Genomic DNA, 20,179 nt, shown 5'->3' on the forward strand with positions numbered 1-20,179 from the left:
AAATAGCCATATAGATTCAGTACCATTTTATAAATTAGTTTCACATTTAATTCTCCTTTAGCCTGCCACAAAAAGTATTGTTATCAACCTGCTTTACTGATTAGGAAGGAATTTTAGAAAAGTTAAGGAGATTGGTGGTCATCATTGCCAAGCTGCGACATAAATTTGGGTCTTCTGGGAATTAGTGCTTTTCTCGTTATGGTGCAGCAGTTGAGAACATGTGTTCTGGAATCCATAGGATTTAGGTTTGACCACAGATTTGCTCCTTACCATGACCTTGGGCAAGATACTTAATCATTCTGAGCCTGTTTTCTCTAACATAGAGAGCATGATAGAATCTCTTCCAGAGGTTTGCACAAAGGAGTCAATAATACAAGACTTGTGCTTAGTACAAAGTCCAGACCTAGAAAGGGTTGCCTAGAATAGATTAACATCCTTCAAGCAGGATCAGAAACTCCCTGTCAGTGACTTATAAGAACTATTTTAAAATGAAGAAACTCCAGTTGGGTGAAGTAAGAGAAACAAGATGTCTAGGATGAATTCTTAGTGTATCTGACTGGTTAGGGCTAGTGTTGAAAGTAGGGAGTGTTCAAGAAAATCTAAAGCCCCAGCTCAACACAACTTTCCACATATTAAGAGATATCTTTAGGATAGATCAACAAATGCTTTAAAATGAAAATCTTTGGGGGTAGGAGGAGCAAAGTAATAGCATTTCTCAGAGATCTCCCAGTACAAATTATTTTAGTCAAATACTATCTTAGCTGAAATCTGCACAGCAGGAAGGAAGGGGCTTCTGGTACTCTTTAGGGTAGGAGAAGACTAGAAGATGGAATCCGGGGGAAGGGGAAATGCCTCTGGTCAACAGCGTGAAAGCCTGAGGGCCCTGCATGTTCAGGGGAGGAGAGGCAGGACATTCCACGAGAGGTCAGAAGATTCTGGAAAATATGGGAGAGCTCCAAAATAAACTTCTTTTATTTTGCAATTTTGGTTGGACTTGTTACCTGCCTGGTGCCAATAACAATCCTCTCCTGGCTCGCCTTTGGCACCACTGGCGTGGGGGTGCGCGGGGATGTCTGGTCAGGGCAAACCCCACAGGACAGCATGGCACTCTGGCTCCAGGTGTCCAAGGGCCTGAGCAGGGCCAGCACTTGTCCAGTAGGATGAGTCAGATCCCTGGGTGTGCCCAGCCTGGTTTTTTCCCTGAAAACTGCTTGCATTTATTACTTAACATATATTTTTAAATGTCTTCTTGGAAATATTTCAAGCTAGGAAGCCCAGGAACACCTCTTACTTTTTACTACTTAAAGGGTTGGTTAAAATGAGACGTGAGCCTGACCAGGCGGTGGCACAGTGGATAGAGTGTTGTTGGCCTATGACTCTGAAGGCCCAGGTTCGAGACTCCGAGGTCTCTGGCTTGAGTGTGGACTCATCATCCAGCTTGAGTGTGGGCTCACCAGTTTGAGTACGGGGTTGCCGGCTTGAACGTGGGATCATAGACATGACCCATGAACCCTGGCTTGAACCCAATGGTTGCTGGCTTGAGCCCAAGGTTGCTGGCTTGAGCAAGGGGTCACTGGCTTAACTGGAGCCCCCTGGGTTGAGGCACATATTAGAAAGCAATCAATGAACAGCTAAGGCTGTAACTGTAAGTTGATGTTTCTCATCTCTCTCCCTTCCTTTCTTCCTTTCTGTCTGTCTCTTGCAAAAAAAAAAAAAAAAGAATGAAACTCGAGGGAACATCACTGTGTAACATGTATCCTAAGAGCTGTGCAAAGCCCCCCAGGTAAGCCATCCTTCTTGGGGGTTCAGAAACTCAGTTGTCTTTGGAGCCTATTAACTCTTCAATCCCCTCTCTCCACCTACAGAAATCTGTCCTTGTGACATTACGTTTTAATGCAATTAAAATGGCATCTGCATATGATTTTGTGCCTGATATTCTGGGAGAAGGAAGAGGTATCTTTTCTAGGTTTCTCCTCAGTAAACAGAGAGAATTTATAAAGTGTTAGGCTCTGACATGTGGAGGCACTCAGCAGTGAGCAGCTGCAGCTGAAAGAGGTAGGTGGCCGAAGGCAGAGATCTGTGAATGGAGGAGCCTTGAGTTTTGAGTTTGAATCCCAGCTGTGTTTCTGTTTGGGCTGCAGTTTCCAAATCTATAAAATGAAGGAGGCAGATTTCATTGGTCTGTTGTTCCAGTCCTCTGAGTTGGCAGGATCCAGTCATCTTTGATATAAAGGTGGTTTTTAGTTTAGCTCTAAATTAGCAGCCATAGCCCCTTAGTTCTGATCTCACTGCTGGCTCCGGAATATAAGAGGCATTTGCTTTGAACTACCCTTTTTTCAGTCACTATAAGCAGAGAACCCCAAATGCTAGGTTATCGGTTATCCTATCATCCTCACATTTGGTTTCCTTTGCATTTGCCACCTAGTGACCCACATCTAAATAGGTGGAGGTTGCATGAAAAGGAAAAAAGGCAGAAAGTTACATTAGAGCTGAACTGTAGATCAATGGCTGAAATTTTACCCCAAAGCAGGGCTGTGCCCATGGAAGGACTAAGATTTATTGGTTTCAACACATGAAGATGTAAAATGTGCTGTTATCGCATCTCCCCAGAATGTGTACTGGCATCAGCCCGGGGAAACTGCATGCAATAGCAACTTCCTTGTGGCTCTGTCAGTCCTACCATGCATTTTGTGAGTCCAAATTCCAGCACATTACCCATATTACCAGCGGATAGATGTTGTCTTGTTGGGCATGAACCTTGAACTATTATGCATTATGAATGATATTGATATGATTGACACTATGGCTTAGATACTTACATAGTTAAATGAAGTGAAATCTCATGGCATTTAGATTTCTCCATTTCACACAGAACTGAGAAGCAATACAAATTGCTTTCTTCAGAGGCAGTATATTTACTAATGAAAATAAAAAATAAAAAAAAAGGACCTCCTGAGTGGTTGAAATGTCTGTCTCCTCTTATAAGCTTGGAGGAAGATATTTCTGACCAGTGATTATACAACCATGCCTCACTGGGGTTCTTGTTAATATAAATGAATTTTGTTGCAGAATTCTAGTATCTCATCTTCCCTCAACAGCCTTACCACCTTGCCTTTCAGAAGGGAGCTTGGTGTATTTGCTGTTTGAAGAATACTCTGATGTTGAGATGAACTGAGTAGCAATCAGCATAACAGGTGTTTTCCAACCAGAACATTATGATTTTCCACACGTCTATAAGTTATTCCTTGTGGATCATGACCAGGGCCTGTGACAGAGATTTTTGAAACTATGACAGTCTCTTAATCTAAGAAATAATTCTCCTTTTATATAATTCTTCAAATTGCTCTACATTCTTTTATTCTGCAATTACAGATAAAACATGAAATGCAATTGTTCATAAGAATAGTAGCAAACTGACTTATATTTGGACTAAGGCAAGTGATACCAGATTCTCTCCTGAGAAAAGATTTACTGGAAGGAAGAACAGCATGCAAACCCCTATAGATAGTTGGGAGGGATAGAGAGCAGAAACTGTGATAAGAAGGTCTAGTACAGAAAAGAATGATTGAAATTAAGGATGAGTGTAAGGCTGGTGGCTATGGCCATGCAGGTTCACACTGGATTCGGGCAGATGGGAAAGCAGGGGTGGGGAACCTTTTTGGCTAAGAGAGCCATGAACGCCACATATTTTAAAATGTAATTCCATGAGAGCCATACGTTATGCATTATCCAATAAAAATTTGGTGTTGTCCCGGAGGACAGCTGTTATTGGCTCCAGCCACCCGCAACCATGAGCATGAGCAGTAGGAAATAAATGGATTGTAATACATGAGAATAATTTATATATTTAATGTTATTATTATTTTTTTATTAAAGATTTGTCTGCGAGCCAGATGCTGCCATCAAAAGTGCCACATCTGGCTCGTGAGCCAAAAGACCTGATCCCTGAGGTAAAGGAACTGTGGAACCAAAAACTGGTGGGCCATTTCATTTATTAGAATCTCGTAACAGCAGATAAGCAAGCAGGTAGGGAAAACTACTTCTCCAGCAAACAACAGCAAAAATGATTCCTCCCAATGGCAGCAGGCAATCTGCAATTTACAATCAGCTGCCCTAAGGGCAAGCACCTACAGCCTTACATAGATTATACACACATGGTGCTGCCCTGTGTTCATGTACCAGTCAGGCAAAATACAAGCGAGCAAGCCTAACACACTTGTTTGTCTAACAGATTGTTGGTCAAATAAGTTTGTAAATAGGATATATATGTTTGCTCACTTATAGTTTGTATTGGGTGTGGGGGACAGGCTGTAAGCAGGCCGGGTCGTTATAGCCTAAGGCTTAGTTTTAAGATTAAGCTTTTCCCCACACCCTTGACTGATTGCATGATGTGGGGTGATGCGCTCTCATGAGGAATCCCATTATGCCTCAGATAAGTGACTTTGTATCAGAGACTTCCTTAGGTTTTGACTTCTACACTATAAAATAAGGGAGACCAGAAGCTTGCCCTCTCTTGGTTCCTGAGATTAGCATTAGAGAGGAAAGCAAAGAAAGGCCACATGGAGGAGGCCAGGAGAAGCAGCCAAGATGGTGGAGAGCTGAGGGAGAAGCCAGTTTGTGCAGAGAGAAGGAGATGGGGAACAGAGGTGAATAAGTCTGGTGAGGTAGAAACCTTTGATTCTAGGAAACTTGGATAAGTCAGTAGCTTTGTGAGCACTGAATGAGTGGGTTTTGGAGCCCAGTGTGTGTTTTTACTTGCCCGCCAGGTGCAAGCTAGGATTAAAGCTAATGGTCCACCAGTTCTTGGCTCCGTTGTTTCTTTACCGTCTGTCTGAATCCAATGCAAACCTGCATGGGCCAGGCGGCTGTGATGTTGGCTGTGGCTACTGGCTTTACATAGATGAGATAACATTTTTACCCCTTGGATTGACTTAAGTTGTTTGATGACGTTAAGTATTGGTTAAAGTGTAGAATTCTCTCATACTCTGCTCGTGGAAAGAGAGAATTGGTATGGTGACTTTGGCGGATAAACAGGAAGTATATTAACATTGAATTTCATGTCAATATCTAACCGAAGGAACATCATACATATGACCAAAGAGACACATGCTAGGATGTCCAGTGCATCATTCTTTATTATAAGAAAAGAGTAAAAGAAACAGACTAAATGTCCAGCAAAGGAAGAATAATCTCACAGAATAGAGCATGCTCAGATGATGATATAATAGCTATAAATTGAAGAGAATGAAGACAATGTATATTGATATGGAAATGTAAAACACAATATAATCAGGTATCAGAAGAATGGCCTTGCATTTCTCACTTCTCAAACCTTTGGAATGTTAAAACTGGGCAAAATAACCTTTGAACTAGGCCTAAAGCATCATTGTATTCCAAACAACCCTTTGCTATGACTACTGGACAGAAAATTAAAGACATTCTTTAAAATTAGCATCACTATGTTAGCTTATCTTCACCTATAGAAATTCCTTTCTTAGCTTTTTAACACCCACGGAAATTCCTTCCTTCTATTCATGTACTTTATTTTCTTGCTTTCTCATAAATACCCCATGCCTTCACCTCCTAATTGGAACACTATTTGGGTTTCTGCCTGAATCAGTGTTCCTCTTTTGGATCTCAAATGCTTGTTATTTCTTATTTTTGCATTTTACTTTTAGGTTAACAGATAGTTATACATATTGTGAAATTAATAAAAATAAGTGACACATCTCCCTTAAACCCTATAGTATATTAAGATATGTTTATATATGCGTGGAAAGGCATAGAAAAATTCTGGAAGGTACATACTCAAGATGGATAAAAGGATAAAAAATGATGGCCTCTAGGTCTGATATTGGGAAGTTGTAGTTGAAAGAGATCTTAGTACTATAGTGTTGGACTATTTTATTGAAATGTTCTTATAAATTTAAAAAAAAGAAAGAACCCACTGTACACGTATTCATACCTAACTGACAGGTACTCTAAAAATCAAAAGTGAATCATTGAGTGTGAGAGCTGCAAGGGTCTCAAAAGGTTTTAAGCACAAGCCACCCCTCTCGTCTTAATCATGGAGAGTTTGATGAAGGTCACAGTGCTTATTAGTGCTTCAAATGGCCTGCTATCCTTAACCTGACTTTTGCTCTCGCCTTCCCTCTGAGGGAAGGATAGTAAGAAGCTAGGAAAACTCCTTGGTCAGCAGAATGGGGAAACTGAGACAGGTAGCTGAACAAACTGACATCAGACCTTGCCTCCAGTGGGCCACATCTCCCCTCGCCTATTACTGGCCATGCAGTTTAGACCCTGTGATCTTTCTTATCTCTGGTCACACGGTTTAGAGCCCCCTGACCTTTCCTTCTGTAAAGCCAGTAGCCACGGCCACCATCACAGCCACCTGGCCCATGTAGGTTTGCATTGGATTCAGACAGACGGTAAAGAAACAACGGAGCCAAGAACTGGTGGGCCATTAGCTTTAATCCTAGCTTGCACCTGGCGGGCAAGTAAAAACACACACACTGGGCTCCAAAACCCACTCATTCAGTGCTCACAAAGCTACTGACTTATCCAAGTTTCCTAGAATCAAAGGTTTCTACCTCACCAGACTTATTCACCTCTGTTCCCCATCTCCTTCTCTCTGCACAAACTCTGCACAAACTGGCTTCTCCCTCAGTTCTCCACCATCTTGGCTGCTTCTCTTGGCCTCCTCCACATGGCCTTTCTCTGCTCTCTTCTCTGCTCTCTCCTCTAATGCTAATCTCAGAAACCAAGAGAGGACAAGCTCCCAGTCTGCCCCCATTTTATAGTATAGATATACAAAGTCACTTATCTGAGGCATAATGGGATTCCTCATGAGAATGCATCACCCCCTATCATGCAATCAGTCAAGGGTATGGGGAAAAGTTTAGTATTAAAACTAAGCCTTAGGCTATAACGACCCGGCCTGCTTACAGCCTGTCCCCCACACTGATGCAAACTATAAGCGAGCAAACATATATATCATATTTACAAACTTATTTGACCAACACCTTCCTAGAGTTAACATCTAAGTCTCAGTTGTATTTTAGCTCCAGGCCGAGAAAAGCAGCAAAGCCAGGCAGGTGATGCCATGACCATCGCAAATGCCTAGTGACCCCTGCCCTGGCGCTACCATTAATGGAGACCACACCCTCAAAGGGCACACCTGGAAATGCTGATGAATATTCTGTTGAGATCCTCCCTTAAGACCTTCCAAAACTTGCAGCCTTTAAAAATCCTCCAAGGGCCTGACCAGGCAGTCATACAGTAGATAGAGCATCGGACTGGGATGTGGAGGACCCAGGTTTGAGACCGTGAGGTCGCCAGTTTGAGTGTGGGCTCATTTGATTTGAGCAAAGCTCACCAGCCTGAGCCCATGGTCTCTGGCTTGAGCAAGGGATCACTCTGTCTGCTGCAGGGCCTCTTCCATCAAGGCACATATGAGAAAGCAATCAATGAACAACTAAGGTGCCACAATGAAGAATTGATGTTTCTCATCTCACTCCCTTCCTGCCTGTCTGTCCCTATCTGTCCTTCTCTGACTCTCTCTGTCTCTGTCACAAAAAAACAAAACAAAACAAAACCCTCCAGGCCTGACCTGTGGTGCCGCAGTGGCTAAAGCTTCGACCTGAAATGCTGATGTTGCTGGTTTGAAACCTCTGGCCTTGCCTGGTCAAGGCACATATGGGAGTTGATGCTTCCTGCTCCTTCCCCTTCTCTCTTTCTCTCTGTCTCCCTCTGTCCCTCTCCCCCTCCGCCTTCTCTAAAATGAATTAAAAAAAAAAATAAAAACCCTCCAAATGAAGGTCCCAGTGTACACTCTCCCTCCTGGGAGCACACCCCTGCCTTTTCCTTCCCACTCTCCTTCCCTGGCTGTTGTGCATCTTCTAAAACTCTAAGGGACCCATGAGACTTGCAACCAGGGGAACAATGGGCAGTGGCAGCTTGTCCTGGGCTTAACCCCCTGAGCCTGTCCCCAAGGTCTCCTTCTCTTCCGCTCTGCAGTGAGCTAACAGCAGCTCCACATTGGCTCACTTCTTTCCCGTATGTTTCTAGAGAGCCGAAGCAGCCTCACGAAGGCTCTCTCCTGTTGTATCCAGGTCCTTCCTTGTTTCACTGTTCCCAGCGGTAATAAACGTTCCCTCCAATCATCTGGACTTGTGCTGTGAAATCTTTCCTGCACAAAGTCAAGAACTCACACACTACAGGCCGGACCAGGCAGATCCACTCCAGTAACAACTCCACAATTTGGAGTTCACTCTTAGGATGCTAAAGTTCCTTGCTGTGCAAATGTAAGGTGTTATTATTCTTGTGGATGTGGGCATGGGGTTAGGACAGGGCAGCTTTTGACTTTGAGGACAAAAGACTGACTTCACTGGGTTCACATCTTACTTTGAGACTGGCTAGAAGTCTATAAAAAATTTCAACTGCAGGAGTAGAAACGACTGAGACGTGTGAAAGAATGGGCAAGAGAAGGACTCTTAGATGTGCTCTTTGTGAGTTTTACATTTCATAATATTCGTTGAAGCTCTGATAACAACAAAATGAAAATGGCTTTACAAAGAAAAATTATAACGTTTGTTTAATTAAACAACTAGAGGGCATTGGATTGTAGAGTAGTGGAAAGTGCGTTTCAGATAAGAAGATCTGGTTTATCTCAGTTTGCCCCACAAAAGTTGGGTGAAAAATCTGAATACAGGTGTATCTCATTTTATTGTGCTTTGGTTTACTGTGCTCCTAGGGTTTTTAATTTTACAAATTAATTTCAAGACCGTCTACTAGCAAAAAGGTTATAAGTCACTTCATTGCAATACTCGTTTTACTGTGGTGGTCTGGAACCACCCGCAATATCTCTGAGGTATGCTTGTGTAGTATGAGAAGCATGATACCTGCTTTTTCAGGTTGCTGGTAAAAATAAACATGATAAAATGTGTGATAAAAGCTGCCACATTGATAAAAGCGCACAATAAATTCTTGTTGAACTGAATTCTATTTTACTATGGGGGTTCAAAATGAGCGACTCTAAAATGTGCCTCTGTGGTATACAGATTGTTTTGAGCTAAAGGCAACTTTAGCCAAAGCCTCAAGAAAAACTTGTCCCTCCTTTACCTAAAGAACTTGAGTTAGTGGCCTTGCCTATAATAAGATATTATCAGAGATAACCTCTGTTGACCCACCTATAGGGCAGGACAAATTTCTGTTTACTAAGCATCTGCTCTTCTTATCATCTTGCAAAACCTTTTTGAAGCCCCCAGGTGCATGACCTAATTTCTACCTCAGGATGTCTTATATACCTCAATTCCCCTTTCTCTCTCTTGAATCATTCCTGTGTATGGGGTCTCTGATGCGCTCGTGTATGTGGGGTTCTCATACATATGTATGTACTATAAAGGTGGTTATGCTACTCTTGTTAATCTGTCTCATGTCTATTTGATTATTAGATTAGCCAGACGAACCCTGAGGGTAGAGGAAAGTTAGTCTCTCCCTCACAATACTATTGGTCAGTATGCTTATTCGAGAACTTTTGCAAATCAAAAACAAAGAGGAAGATGAGATGTAAAGGGAATAACAGAGATGTAGCATATCTTGGAGAACTGAGATAAAGAATCACAAAATTTTGTAACTTTTAGAAGTTTAGATACCTTTTTTAGTGATTCCAACGGCCTCATTTTACAAATAAGAAAACTAAGAGACAGAGAGGGTAAATGACTTGCCTAAAGTCACTCAGCAAGAGAGAGCCATATTGTTGGGCAGATAAAATATAATATAACATCTCTTTGTTAAAGATGGTGCTGCCCATGTGGAAGCCCGTCGTCCAGGAGATATTAATGTGTGTTGGGGGCAGGTTGTAGGCAGGCAGGATCCTTGTAGCCTGGGGCTTGGTTTTGTTTTTTTTTTCTTTCATTTTTCTGAAGCTGGAAACAGGGAGAGACAGTCAGACAGACTCCCGCATGCGCCCGACCGGGATCCACCCGGCACGCCCACCAGGGGCGAGGCTCTGCCCACCAGGGGGCGATGCTCTGCCCATCCTGGGCGTCGCCATGTTGCGACCAGAGCCACTCTAGCGCCTGGGGCAGAGGCCACAGAGCCATCCCCAGCGCCCGGGCCATCTTTGCTCCAATGGAGCCTTGGCTGCGGGAGGGGATGAGAGAGACAGAGAGGAAAGCGCGGCGGAGGGGTGGAGAAGCAAATGGGCGCTTCTCCTGTGTGCCCTGGCCGGGAATCGAACCCGGGTCCTCCGCACGGTAGGCCGACGCTCTACCGCTGAGCCAACCGGCCAGGGCCTGGGGCTTGGTTTTAGGACTAAGCCTTTCCCACCCTTTTTGATGTGGGGTGGTGCACTCTCATGAGGAATCCCATCATGCCTCAGATAAGTGACTTTGTATTAGAGACTTCACTATTTGTATATTGGATTAAAGGTTTGGATTTCTATACTATAAAGTGGGGCAGACCGGGAGCTTGCTCTTTCTCAGTTCCTGCTATCACCATTGCAGGGGCCTCCCTGATCCTTTACCCTTCATGGGAAAACCTGTTTTTCTGCTTTTCCCTTGTCTTCTCTTGTGGCTTGCCTGTCTTGGTGAGACACCAATAAACAGAATGGCCCACAATTCTCTGACTCCGCCATTTCTTTACTGTCTGCCCGAATTCAATGAGAACCTGCATGTGAATGGCCATGATGGTGGCTCCTGGCCTTACACATATCTTCATAGTTTCACTCAGTTGCTTTGTTTTCAGAAAGTTTAGTGATGGTTTCTTTGGAAGTAAGAATGCAGACATTCTATCTGCTTTCCTAAAGGATGGAAAACAATCACCTGTGGTACTTTATGTAAATGACTGCTCAGTGAGTGAGAGGATTGTACTGTTTATCCCAACAATGTGCTGTCAACTCCTCAGCCATTTGTTAGGTCATCAATTTGACCTATTGTTAATACAGGTGTGGGCTGGGAGTATACCTTCCTCTAGTTCTTCTGATGCAAATATATGAGTGGAAGAAAAAATTGGAAATGTGACTTTGGGCTTGTTAAGTGATGTTGCTTAACTTATTTGACCATCAGAAAACTGTTTTTTACCTTAAAATTTTTGTTTTTATTTCTCAGGTTTTTTTTCCAATAAAATTATTAGATGTTCAGTAACCAGCATTAGACAATCTTCAATTTTCACTGTCTGATACAATGAAAAAATAAAAAAAAAACAAAATAAAATAAAATAAAGAGACATGTGAAAATTAAAAATTGATTTAGTTTTTTTTTCTTGGTGACAGAGACGGAGAGAGACAGAGAGAGGAACAGATAGGAACAGACAGACAGGAAGGGAGGGAGATGAGATGCATCAATTCCTCATTGTGGCACCTTAGTTGTTCATTGATTGCTTTCTCATATGTGCCTTGACGGGGGGGGGGGTGGTGGTTACAGCAGACCAAGTGACCTTTAAGGCTCAAACCAGCGGCCTTGGGTTCAAGCTGGTGAGCCTTGCTCAAACCAGATGAGCCCACACTCAAGCTGGCGACCTCGGGGTTTCGAACTTAAGTCTTCCACATCCCACTCCGATGCTCTATCTGCACCACCGCCTGGTTAGGCAAATTATTTAGGTTTTGAAAAATTGTAATTAAATATGGATATATAATGTTAGAATTTATGACAGAGATCTGAGCCAAGAAAGGAACTGAGAGGGCCTGTGGGAGAAGCTCTTAACACCCATCTCTGTTGCTAAAGCCCTACAGGAGGAGCTCTATGTTTCCAGCAGAGCTCTGTGGTAGAAACAGCCCCTCCTCTTAACTCCTCCTCCCTCTGTAAAAAGAACTTCCGGCTGCTGCTTTTTCTGTGTATGTGTGCATGTGACCTGCCATGTCTACACATACCAATCTGTAGTCTTTTTTTTTTTTCTTAAGTAAATCCTTTTTGATGAGGGAAACCTAGTCAACTTTGATTTATGGTTAACAATGACAATAATAGTGTTATGTAGACAAATGTGGTACTTTTTTTTTTTTACAGAGACAGCGACAGAGAGTCAGCAGAGAGAAGGATAGACAGACAGGAATGGAGAGATGAGAAGCATCAATCATTAGTTTTTCGTTGCGCGTTGCAACACCTTAGTTGTTCATTGATTGCCCTCTCATATGTGCCCTGACCACAGGCCTTCAGCAGACTGAGTAACCCCTTGCTCGAGCCAGTGACCTTGGGCTCAAGCTGGTGAGCTTTTGCTCAAGCCAGATGAGCCCGTGCTCAAGCTGGCGACCTCGGGATCTCGAACCTGGGTCTTCCACATCCCAGTCCGATGCTCTATCCACTGCACCACTGCCTGGTCAGGCAGATGTGGTACTTTTTATAAGATACATTCTCAGGCCAACAAACAACGTTCAGTAGTTACAGTATATATTGGATTTTAAGTTAATATTTTCATAATTACTTAAGAAATATGAATGATTCCTCTCTTCAATGCTTCCATAAGCATTGAAGAAGCAATATTTTATAAGCAAAATATCAGCTGAAATAAGCAAAAAATGAAAAATATCACATCTCTATTCCACACACTCTCTCTCTGTCACACACACACACACATACACACACACACATACACACACACACAATGGAGGCTTAATCTGGTGTTTTCTAATGTTATTTGAATACAGATTCCCTTTAATTTCTAAAGAACATAAATGAATGGTTCTGGGGAACTCAGTACAGGGAAAACTGGGCCAGAAAATTGGGGAAGTGTGGGTAATGACTTTAAGGGGCAGGGATCCATTTTCAATGTATTAATCATGAGTGAACGGATTGTATACAATGAATTCCAACTGAAATTTGAGAGAATACTAAATAAAGCAATATTTTATAAGCAAAATATCAGCAGAAATAAGCAAAAACTGAAAAATATCACATCTCTATTCCACACCCCCCCTCCGCCATGTCCCTCCATCTTGATGAGAACATCTGAAAACACTAGTCTTTGGTTCAGCAGAAGCTCCTTCCCGCCTCTTCTCAGCTGTGCTAAGTAGGAGAATAGGACTCTGGGAACCAAACCAACATGGTTTCAAATTCTTTCTCCAAAGGGAACTCTCATCCACTGTTGGTGGGACTGTAAAGTAGTACAACCATTATGGAGGAAAGTATGGTGGTTCCTCAAAAAACTGAAAATAGAACTACCTTATGACCCAGCAATCCCTCTACTGGGTATATACCCCAAAACCTCAGAAACATTGATACGTAAAGACACATGTAGCCCCATGTTCATTGCAGCACTGTTCACAGTGGCCAAGACATGGAAACAACCCAAAAGCCCTTCAATAGAAGACTGGATAAAGAAGATGTGGCACATATACACTATGGAATACTACTCAGCCATAAGAAATGATGACATCAGATCATTTACAGCAAAATGGTGGGATCTTGATAACATTATACGGAGTGAAATAAGTAAATCAGAAAAAAACAAGAACTACATGATTCCATACATTGGTGGAACATAAAAATGAGACTAAGAGACATGGACAAGAGTGTGGTGGTTACCAGGGGTGGGGGGAGGGAGGACATGGGAGGGAGGGAGGGAGAGAGTTAGGGGGAGGGGGAGGGGCACAGAGAACTAGATAGAGGGTGGAGGAGGACAATCTGACTTTGGGTGAGGGGTATGCAACATAATTTAATGACAAAATAACCTAGACATGTTTTCTTTGAATATATGTACCCTGATTTATTAATGTCATCCCATTACCATTAATAAAAATTTATTAAAAAAAAAAATTCTTTCTCCACCACTTACTCTCTGGAAAACCTGGGTCAGATTATTTCATTTTTCAATTATCTCTTCAGAAAATGAAAATTTCTACCTTAACGGTCTTTTTTTTGAGGATTAAAGGAAATAATCACTTTTTTGCCTTACAGAGACACAGACCCCTAGGAAAAGCATCTTGCAGGATGCTTGAGCTGGAGATGTGCTCAGTATTTGGATTCCTATCCTCTTCCTCTTAGGTCAGCACAGCGTTCCCAACAGAGTTCTGTTTTCACAAATCTCACAAATAGATTTCAGGGTCAAATAAGTTTGGAAGCCTGACCAGGTGGTGGGGCAATGGATAGAGTGTCGGACTGGGACACGGAGGACCCAGGTTTGAAACCTTAGGTTGCCGGCTTGACCACGGGCTCATCTGGTTTGAGCAAGGCTCACCAGTTTGATCGCTGGCTTGAGCAAGGGTTCACCCAGTCTGTGGTAGCCCCCTGGTCGAGGCACATATGAGAAAGCAATCAATGAACAGCTAAGGTGTTGCAACGAATAGCTAATGATTGATGCTTCTCATCTCTCTCCATTCCTTTCTGTCTGTCCCTATCTATCCCTCTCTCTGACTCTCTCTCTGTCACACACACACACACACACACACACACACAATGGAGGCTTAATCTGGTGTTTTCTAATGTTATTTGAATACAGATTCCCTTTAATTTCTAAAGAACATAAATGAATGGTTCTGGGGAACTCAGTACAGGGAAAACTGGGCCAGAAAATTGGGGAAGTGTGGGTAATGACTTTAAGGCTCCTGAGAACAGGGAAAAAGCTTAGAAAAAAATATTAGGGACAGCTTATGTAGCTGTCCATTCCCATTAGAGTTTCCCCCTTTTTCCAATTAGAGTATGGGTCCCTTAGAGGAAAGCGTTCAGACTTCCCTATCTAAGTATCCCTAAAGCAAGGGACACTGAAACCTTATTTTATTACAAAAGCCCATGGGAACCTCCTATATTACTCCATAAGATATGTTTGTTTAAATAGAAAAACAAAAATTTTAATTATTGAAAAGTAAATAATTGAATACTTTCCTACACACACAGACACATGCACACACACTTTTTTTCCTGATCAAATTTATGTTCTTAAAAGATATGCTATATTTGATGCTTATTGGGCATATAAAGGCAGATTCTCTGGTATGATTCTGAATGGCCACAGGAAACTAGATATATGCCAGGGTAAGAAGCAAAGCCTAAGTCAGCCAGTCAACAAATAATGGCTGCCTCCTCTAGTCTGGGTACTATTTTAGAAGCTGAGCAAGAGGCAGAAAGAAGGTATATCCTTTAAGGAATTCTTATTATCTTGTGTCCCATAAATGTTTGTGTGTGTGTGTGTGTGTGTGTAGGGGGTACCCTGAATGTGTGGAGGGAAGAAGTGAAACAGCCAGTAAACATATGAAATGATAAATAAGCTAACATTTAGCACTGACTGATGCTATGAAGAAGATATGGAAGTGACTGATGCAAGTTACTTGAACTAGAGAGAGGGTCAGGGAGGCTCTCTGAGGATAAAACAGTCAGGTTGAAGCCCACTCCAAAGGAAGACACTATGCAAAAGTTTGATTGAAGAGCTTTCTAAGTCAAAGACAGAACACCACCAGAAGGGAAATGGCCTGGCATGTGTTTTAGTTTGGATTCTCATAACAGGCCCAGAAATAAGGACTGCAAGGACGGGGTTACAGGTAGTTTATTTAGGAGGTCACTCTGTGAAGCACCAGAGGAAGAAAAATGAAGACAGTGCACAAGGAGAGAAAAAAAAACCCAATAAAAATTCTGTTATAAATGAACAATTGCTATAGATAATGAGGGCTTATTTCCCCTGGGGTGGGGCCCCGTTGAGAAACCATTTGGAACTTCCCTCAGGATCTTCCTACTGGAAGTCTGGGAAGTTGGGTCTATATCTATCATCTCCTGTATTCTACTGGCTAAGTATTATTTTGAGCATTAACTCTCCTACACTTTTAAGTTGTCTCCGTGCAGGTCAAGCAAACTCCTGAAAAACTAAAGAAAGTCCTCAGGCAAAAAAGAAGAAAGACACAGGTAGTGAAGATAGAAAACTGTCAGTATGCTGAACACTCTTCAGCTGCAGGGGGGATAACGGCAGGGCATCAACAGAGGCTGTCTTCCACAGAATGTAACTCAAAGCTAACTCAGTGGGAGCGTTCAAGGGGGAATGTGGAGGGAAATGAGTTCAGAGAGATAGGCAGAAGCCAGATGATGTGTAACTTTATCTGTTTTAGACTATTTGCAATGAGTAGCTATTGGAGGTTTTAAAGTGGGAAAATGATTTGATATGATAAAGCTTTAGAAAGATAGCTACGGTTGTTTTTGTTTGTGTGTTTGTTTTGGTAGAAGATGGCTTTAAAAAAAAGACTTTTTTTATTCTATTTTTAGAGAGGAGAGAGAGAGAGGGAGAAAGAGAGGAGGGAGGAGGAACAGGAAACATCAACTCCTATATGTGCCTTGACCAGGCAAGCCCAGTGTTTTGAAATGGCGACCTCAGTGTTCCAGGGCGACGCTTTATTCCACTGAGCCACCACAGGTCAGCCTAGAAGATGGCTTTGAAAGAGGAAAAAAAAAAAAAAAAGAGGCAAGATGTTGGATTAAGAGGCTATTGGTATATTCCAGGCAAAAGATATAGTCAGTTGGGTTCAGTGGTAGATTATTAGTCTTCATTTTACTTATTCTATAAGCAGTATTTGACACAATTGATCACTTCTTTTTTCTACTGCATAATATCACTTATATGTGTTATCTAATTGAAAAATGAACTCATAGATAAGAGAACAGATTAGTGGTTGCCAGTGGTGGGGTGGGAGGTGGGTGAAATGTGAAAGGCTTCAAAATGTACAAACTTGCAGTTATAAGATAAATAAGTCCTGGGGCAGCACAGCATGGTGACTGTAGTTAGTGATACTGTATTGCATATTTGAGAGCTGGTAAGAGAGATCTTAAAAGTTCTCATCACAAGTAAATAAAATTTGTAACTATGAGGTGATGGATGTTAACTAGACTTATTGTGTAACACTTCCTTTTGAAATATTCTTGCCTTGGCTTCAGAAACACTACCTTTTCTTGATTTTCCTAATTCTCTCATACTTTTTACTCAGTCTCCTTCTGTGGAATGCTCAAGGGCTCAGTTCTGGGATAGTTTCTCTATCTTTACGCTCCTTAGATGATCTCTTATAGTCTTATGGCTTTAAATACCAGTGACAGCCATACTTTCTAAATGCGCATCTCTCTTGAACTCTAGAGTCATTTATGTCACTATCAAATTTATCACCATATGAAGGTCTGATTGACTTCTCAGATCTAACATGTCAAAAACTATACTCCTGGTCTCACACACTTGGGCAATGGTAGTAGTTAGTGATAAGGATGAAGGTTGTAGCAGTAGAGATGCTGAAATTGATTGATTCATGAGACATTTTGGAGGCAGAGCCAAGGACTTAATGATTGATTAGCTGTAAGGAACTGCAGGAATCCAAGATGGCAACTCAGTTTTGAGCTGAACAAGTGGATAAATTGTTGTGCTATTTACTGAAATAGGATTAAATTTGGCAGAGAAAAATCAATGGTTCTCTTTTGACTATATTAAGTTTGAGAGGCCTGTTATGTACCCAAATAGGATGTGTGAGGTATTTGAGTGCTTTATCTAAAGGAGAGATTCCCTCACCAATCTATATTTAAAAAGCCAAAATGAGTATTTACAAAGATGTAGCCCAGATAACAGCCCTCTGTTTCTCTCTGTGTTTTCTAACCACAGGGCTGAAGGACACTAGTCTAACCACCAAGCACTTGGCAAAGGGCAGAGGATGATATGGGCCAGTGAATAGCCCTTTGCAGGAAATTTTATGTTCACTGGCAACTTAGCAACTTTTAGGCAATCATTATCTAATAGATTTTGGTATAAAAAGTCTATTTACCCAAGTCAGCCTTTTAAAAATCCTCTCTTCAAATCCCTCCAAAAACTTCTCATTTCATTTAGGGTAAAAGTCCTGGCTATGTCTGGTTTGATTGGCTCTAATCCTGGCCCCTGCCTACTTATCTCCCTCTTCTCCTAACACAGCCCCCTTGCGTACCCAGGTCCACCCACAATGGCTCCGCACTCTACCTTAAACACTCCAAGCTGTCCATCAGAGCCTTTGCCATTGTTCTTTCCCTCTGTCTGGAACCTTCTTCCTCCAAGGTATATGTATGGCTTTTATTTTTTTAATATTTTATTTATTGATTTTTAGAGAAAGGGGAGAGAGAGAGAGAAAGGGGGAGGAACAGGAAGCATCAACTGCATATGTGCCTTGACCAGGCAAGCCCAAGGTTTCGAACTGGCAACCTCAGTGTTCCAGGTCGACGCTTTATCCCACTGTGCCACCACAGGTCAGGCTATGTATGGCTTTTTATGTAGCCTCATTCTGGTCTTGCTCAAATGTTTCTTATACAGGAGACCCTACTTAGACCATTCTATGTTACAGATGCTGCCACTGTTTATTCTTCATAATTTTTATCACTACTTGAGCTTTGCTTATACATTTATTTGCTTATCATCTGTATCTCTTATTAGCCTGTAAGCATCAATGGGTCAGGGCTTTGCTTGGTTTGTTTTGTTTGATGCTGTATCCTCAAATCCTAGAACATTGCTGGTCACACAAGAGAGGGTTGATAAGGATTTAATTGGATAAACGAACAAACAATTCCTTTAAAATTTATATCATCAAATATTTCTTATGTGGCTATAGAATTCATAGAATGCCACACAAATATTTGATGGGCAGGCAAAACCTGTTGTAATAGAAAATCTCAGAGTCTAGATGCAAAGATCTAGGAAGGCAGGGCCTATTATCAACACCAAGGAAATCTCTTGAAATTTAGTGGTTCCTCCCCAGCCATTGAGAGCTTTGGTGTTTCACTCAGCGGTTAGGGTTAAGGAAGGAGAAAGTTAGTAGGCAATAATCATATTGTGTAGATTATCAAGACTAGATTTGAAGCTAAATAGAATAATTTAAGGGACTAATTATTAGGACTAGGGTATATATTATACCAGTGTTTTTTAAACTTTGTTATACATTGGAATAAACAGGTGAGATTTTAACATTTTCCACGATGGGGTTGCACTTTATACAAATGAAGTCAGAATACCTCAGAATACCTGGGGAGGGGACCCGGGTATCAGTGAGTGATTCCAAAGTGCACATAAATTGTGTTGCTCAATGTGGTCCCCAGACTGGCAGAATTGCAGGTTCCATGCTCACCTATAGAATCAGAACCTGCATTTTAACAGGACCAGGGTGATTTGTATGCACATTGAAATTTGAGAAGCACTCATATGTACTACAAGGTTGGAGCGAGGTGGGAGAATAGGTCATTAATCCTCAATTCCCTGTGGTGAATTAGAGGATCATAAATCCACTATGTTCACTATGCTTTCTGATTTAGATCAGAGTGAGATCCAGAGCCTGAGAGTGGGGGTGGAAGTAGAGGCCTTGCAAAAGGACATATGTGCTTAGCTCTGAAATGAGGTCAGTTAATGGCACAGGAAACCATGCAGGGTTTAAGTCCGGTGTGTAGTAACTGGTTGGAGATAGGATTGAAATGATAGGTCAGTTCCTGACTGTAAATGGGTCATAGATGGAGATGATGTTAGAGCAGCTGAGTCACGTGATTAAATATATACTTGGGGCTCAAATTTATAAGGTAGAAATTCTTAATGCACTCCTAAAAAAAATAACAAAGTGAGAATGGTGCAAGCACAGGAATAAATGGAATTTTTTTCCACTATTCTTCAATATTAATGTATGTCCACAAGTCATAAAATTAGGTTGTGTAGCTTATTATTTTAATCATCCAAATAATAAGAACATCACCTAAAATCAGGAGAGCATGAGGAAGCCAACAGTAGATTAGAAATTGCTTTGCTTGGTTAGCTATGTTAAAATTCTGCTAAATTCTTTTCTTCAGAAATATAACTTTTTATTTCCATATCAATAGCATATTTGACATGATTTTTCTTGCCACTTCATATAACTTGTCTTACAATTGCAACTTTAAAGCTCTAACACATTTTATATATTTCAAGAAAGTATTGGTATATTCAAAAATTCCTCCAGGCTGCTAATCAAACCCAATATGCATACCTTCACATCTGTGTTACCTCATTTTAAATTCATGTGCTGGTTTCACTGTGAAGTGTTAAGAAAATGTAAGAAAACTAAGTGAAAGAAACTTGAGGGTGACCCAAGGAATCTGGTTCATGATGGAAACGGCCTCTTTTCCTATTATAAAGTATCCTATCATATGTACTCCACTGCAGTTGGGCTTTGACCTACTAAACTGTAATCTTTCTGAGGCAAGGTCAGGTTCCAGGGCATAATGCCTTTCTGGCCATGGAATAGGTGCTC

General features: G+C 41.6%; 1 protein-coding gene and 1 non-coding gene across 2 annotated transcripts in view; both read right to left on the reverse strand.

Moving 5' to 3' along the window:
• Positions 1 to 20,179, reverse strand: part of ADGRL2 (adhesion G protein-coupled receptor L2) — a 549,783-nt gene that overhangs the window by 341,661 nt on the left and 187,943 nt on the right. The gene's annotated exons all lie outside the window — the stretch shown is intronic.
• TRNAG-ACC (transfer RNA glycine (anticodon ACC)) lies at positions 10,220 to 10,295 on the reverse strand. The gene has a single exon. It is a non-coding gene; the product is annotated as a tRNA-Gly (tRNA).

Source organism: Saccopteryx bilineata, chromosome 3, assembly GCF_036850765.1.
Source record: "Saccopteryx bilineata isolate mSacBil1 chromosome 3, mSacBil1_pri_phased_curated, whole genome shotgun sequence".
Taxonomy (NCBI): Eukaryota; Metazoa; Chordata; class Mammalia; order Chiroptera; family Emballonuridae; genus Saccopteryx; species Saccopteryx bilineata.